The 5,376-nt window shown below is 34.6% G+C and overlaps 1 pseudogene; it reads right to left on the reverse strand.

Annotated features, from left to right (window-relative positions):
* Window positions 1-462: 462 nt before the first annotated feature.
* LOC107483174 (VAN3-binding protein-like) lies at window positions 463-2,430 on the reverse strand (annotated as a pseudogene).
* Between the last annotated feature and the right edge of the window lie 2,946 nt (window positions 2,431-5,376).

A 5,376-nucleotide genomic window follows, 5' to 3' on the forward strand; every position in this document is an offset into this window, starting at 1 on the left:
AAAACAAATCTTTAGAAGCGTTGCTTATTCTTTAAAATGGATAACGCTTTTGAACTGTATTTTAGGCAATACTTTACACCTGTTCTTTTAGCTGTCATGCTTTAGCTACTAGCAAAAGCGTTGCCTCTTCTTCTAAGTATGCAACACGTTTAAGTGTTGCCTATTGTTTAGAATATGCAACACGTTAAAATGTTGCCTATTTATTTGAATTTGCGACCTGCTAAAGTGTTGCCTGTCAAGTTGATATGCAACCCTTGGAAGCATTGCCTATTTTTCTAATTATGTAACCCATATAAGTGTTGCCTCTAAACTAAATATGCAACTATTCAAAGATTATCTTTTTGGCTAAAAATTAGGGTTGTTTTTGTAGTGAAAATACAAAAGAGACATGTATAATTGTTTAATTATTAAATAAATTTGTACACAATAAAATTCAGAAAAGAGATAAAACTTCAGCTGAAATTCTTAAGAATTATAGGGACTTGAGGGCAAGGCATAGTTACCCAAATAAATAAATAAATAAAACTGCTACAATTGCAAAATTCAGACAACAGAAGATTTTTGCTTAAGTTACAAAGTTCACTTGATTTGAGTCCTTGCCACAGACTGACTATCTACGGTTACACATATGCAAAATGCATTATAATGCATATAATTTGAATTTAGTTCAGTAGTCAACCCTAACTAGAGACTCAATTAATAGTAATTAGTGTAAGATGCATGGATCAGTTTCCAAATCTGTTTTGTCTTTGTGCAATAATGGAAAGAAGCCTGGAGACCCCTTGAGTCCAGATATCATATTCCCCTTTATTTCTACACTCAATCTCTACAATTCCCCTTGCATTTGTCTTCAATGCAAAGTATTTCCGCTTTTTGCCATCATCAAGCAGATGTCTCCCTGGCCATGCTAGTAAGTCTCTGCAAATATCTAGCACAGCATCTACAAATTCAAGATTACAAAGAATTTAGTACCTGTTTATGATCAGGATTATCCCCATATATAAGGAAAACAATGTTGTGACTTGTGAAGCCAAAGGTAGCTTACTCTTTCTTTTTGGTAATGGTTCCTACAAAATGTCTGCTCTTCATTTTTAGCATCACATGAAAATTTTACAAACCATGATGAACTGATACAGATAAAGAATCCCATTATCAGGTGTGAATTCTTGAAAGGAAAAAAAATTACCTGGCCTATTCGATGTATGTAAACAAAAACTATTTTCTAGTTAAGATCACTTGCAATTTTAATCATTATTCATTACTATCTATTTTCTAGTGAAGATCACTTGCAGTTTTCATCATTATTCATTACTATGTCAAGGCATTTTGCCAACAAAATAAAATTGATTTAATACTAGTAGCAACATTTGTGATTGATGTTCTGTTACCTTTGCGGGTTCGTTTGAGTAATTCACTTCCCTTAGCAAGTAGCTCTTGGTTGCAGACGCCTAGAAAATTTTCTCCATTAAGATTCTCCCCACTATCACTTGTGCTGGTATTGTTGCTATTATTGTTATTGGTATTTGTAGTACCTTAGCCACATATTCCAATCCCTCCCCTGCCTTTCTCTAATGGTGTCACTGCATCAATGTTCCATACCTCTTTCAATGCTCTTGCCTTCAGGGTAGCTGCTCCTCTTAGAGCTGCAAACATTAATAATTAAGATCAGGGTCATCATTACTATCTCTTAGTGTCACACTACCCATGCCAACATGAACACAAGACACATTTTGTCCTATGAGGGGCTAATTGACAATGCAACTATACTCTTGTTGATTCTTAGTGTCATCAAGGAGTGCTACCTGTTGCAGCTGCAGCGGTAAGAGCAGTGGTATCATCATGAGAGCTGACATTAACAGCTGAGCTAACCACAGAAGCTAGGTGATCTCTCTCAGCCCCTATTGCCTCAGTAGCGTCGATGCACTGCGCGGCCACCAATGTGGCTGTAGATGCAACAGCCATGCCAGTCTTGGCCATTCTCGTTACAATGACCAGACAGAAAAAAGAAAGTAAATACACAATCAAATTCAATTTCATCTACTAGTTTTTGCCAAGACTAAAGATCTAAGATGAGCATATTGATAATTAAAATATAGGGAAGAAAAGACAATTAGTAGAAAGAGAAAAAAGCTTAGTGAAAAAAACTTATTTTTTAAAATTGGGCAACAAATTTTACAACTAACAGATATTTAGATGTTCGAATCAATTTTCTTCAACATAATAACTCCTATATATGCATATATCTTATAACTGCAATGGATAAGATGCGCCAAATGCTGACGAATGGCTATAGCCTAATAAAGAATTCTGATGGATATCTTGAGTTAATTAAACCTAAGGTTACCAGCTTCAATAAAAAGCACTAATGATAACGAAGCATAGAACAAAAATATTTAGTTTTTTACAGCATAATTAAAGGGAAGTCAAATCAAATGTGAAGTTCATACCATAGCATACCCAGTTCCAAGTGGTGCAGGTGTTACATACTGATTATTCTGCATACCAGCACCTGGATCAGAAATTCCATTTGCAGATAAAGATTGCATCTGTGATTCTGACTGCTCTTTCTCACCAGCTTCATTATCTGGACAACAATTTGTCAAATTGTTACTTTTCCTTTTCTCTGCGTGCTCGTGTTTAAGAAAGCTCCAGATTTATGTTCAATTTGTAAGTTTAAAAGAAACAGATATTTCTGTTTACGTATATATAGTTAATATGAAAAGAAACGAGTGAGAAAAAGGCGACAGTTTTTGTCTATTTTGGAAAAGCTGTGAGCTTAGAGATAAAGTATTACAACAAATCATTCAGTAAGAATTCTGACATCTAAAATCTAAATAACTAAGGAACTATCTCAGAAATCAGAATAAATTGCAAATAAGGAGTATATGAACATAGAGAATAAGCATCATTATATTTTCTCAACAACGAAAAGAAAAAGATTCTCCTTTTCTTACAAATTTGTAACACAAACGCGGTCTTAAGTTCAAAGAGATAACTTTTGGACTGTTCTATCTTAAACCAAAATTATCATTAGCATTCAATACTAACTATTATACATCTTATTTATATGATAAAGATTTCCCAGTGTATTAATATAGCCATATATATCAGTTCCCCAATTAAGAAACAGATATGCGCCCAGATAATAGCAAAGTATAAAAACCAACAAAAATGCTTTTGAGGAAGTTTTAGCTGTAGATACCTGTAACATCATGGGTGGAAGTAAAACAAAAGTGTCAACAAAATTCAAGAGCATTTTAGTAACATAGTTTTAACAAAATTCAACGAAAATCAGTTTTGACAACCATATTTCCAAAATTTGCCGTAATTCACATGGTTAATAAAACCTGTGAAATTAATTATAAAATTGAGAACTTGGTTGCCCTGTTTTATTGTTAGGGCAGAAACAAACTTGGCAGGCGAACCTCCTGAATTCATAACTAATTTCACACTTGTTGGAATCTTCTGAAATTTGATCTCAAGCAACTAAGTTCACTCTAGTTTTTCTAGAATTGGGTCCCGTACAGTTTCGGTCATTGTAGCATTATTTATACACTCACAAAGTTACTGCATTATTTAGGAAATCAGATTTAAGAATCAGTAATCATTAGAATCATTCCAAATTTGATGGAGGCATAATAGACATCTTCTCTAAATTTAGTAATCATTAGAATCATTGTCCTAAACCAAACACTTTAAAAGATATATAAACGCTACAAAAAAAATTAAATGAAAAATTACACACACATTATATATTCTTGAAAAACTACTAATTTATAGTCTATCAATTTTTTTTTAAAAATATACAAAATTAATGTCACATTAGTTTATATTCGATCCCCTTCGGCATTGCCATCAAGAACCGAAAATAAACCATAAAATAATACATCAATTATAATTAACATTAATTGAAAAACAACAAAAGATAACCCCCATTTACATCATTAAAACTTTTGCATACAATAGTCTTCATAGATGAATTCTTATTCCTTCGCTTGTCTATTAAAATTTAGAAACATTGTATAAATCTGCTTTAACTTCTGTTAAACGAAAACCAGGAACAAGATCCTGTACAAAAATAAAAATTTAAATGATAAGATTTAAATCTTTTACATTGAACTATTGAAATCAAATTAAATTGAAATAAGATAGATATCAATAAGATAATATTATTAAAACACAAAATTAAACTAATCCTAATAATGAAATAGATTAGAGCACAAAATTTTAACTTTCTTGCACTACAAGCAACTAAGAACAATGCAACTTACATCCAATTGTTTCTGCAGATTTCTGGGCTGCTTTTTCTGCTTCGGCGGTGGCCGATTTCCATTCATTGTCATCTTCATGAAATCTTCCTCAATTTCCGATTCCGTCAACGCGAACCTAAATGGCGGTCTCTCTTTCTTGTTGCAACTCCTGCTTCTTGTTCTACCTTTCCAAACGTTTTCCGCAGTATCGTCACATATGCTGTCATTGATCTTCAATCCATTTGGGCTGCGTTCCGCAATCGCCGCTGTCACTACTGGTGGTGTCGGTGCAAGCAGTTTGTGATTATCCTCCTTACTGAAATTTCCTTGTTTGATTTTGTCCGATGAAATCTTGAAATCATGCATGAGCTTCTCCCTCGTCACGGCGAGATCATGCAATAATGGCGGTGGCAGAGAAGGTGGTATCCATGGAGTGTGACTCTGCATTATTCTTCTTTCTCCTCTTCGGATTCAGAGTTGGTTCCAGCGGCGACTGATAGACCCCTGTGCCGGGATCATCGCGGCCGGTAGTGTTTGCATCGGTGATGACGTCCTTATTAGCGGTGCAGCCGATCATCCTGTCTCTGTACTTGATGATGAGTTTGCGAGGACGGTTGACACTATTGCATCTTGTAGGTTCCTCTGCCGTGGCCATTAGGTTTGGTGGCGGCAGATCAGGCGAAGCGGGAGGCTTCTCCATTGCCGGACGGGAAAGGAAGTGGGGGTGGTGTTGCTAGCGAATTGAAAGCGTAGAGAATGGAAACTGACCTTGAAGGAAGGGAAATTAGTGAACTTGAGACGATGATGAAGCGTTGGAATTGGGAGAGAAAGGGAAAAGACAGACCTTGAAGGAAGGGGAAATTAGTGAACTTGAGAAGATGATGGAGTGTTGGAACTGGGAGAGAAAGGGAAAAGACACACAGAAAGACCAAAATAACTTTTAATTGAATTGAATTAAATTTTATTTTAATTTAAAAAAAATAGAAAGTATGAAGTGGAGGTTTAGGAAGTATCACAGATATTTTCATCAGCAGAAGTTTTTAGAAAAAATGGTATTATGACCTGCTATTAGTTTCGATAGTCAAAAAAAATATATGAACAAAATACTGATACTTTTTAACATTAT

Source organism: Arachis duranensis, chromosome 4, assembly GCF_000817695.3.
Source record: "Arachis duranensis cultivar V14167 chromosome 4, aradu.V14167.gnm2.J7QH, whole genome shotgun sequence".
NCBI lineage: Eukaryota > Viridiplantae > Streptophyta > Magnoliopsida > Fabales > Fabaceae > Arachis > Arachis duranensis.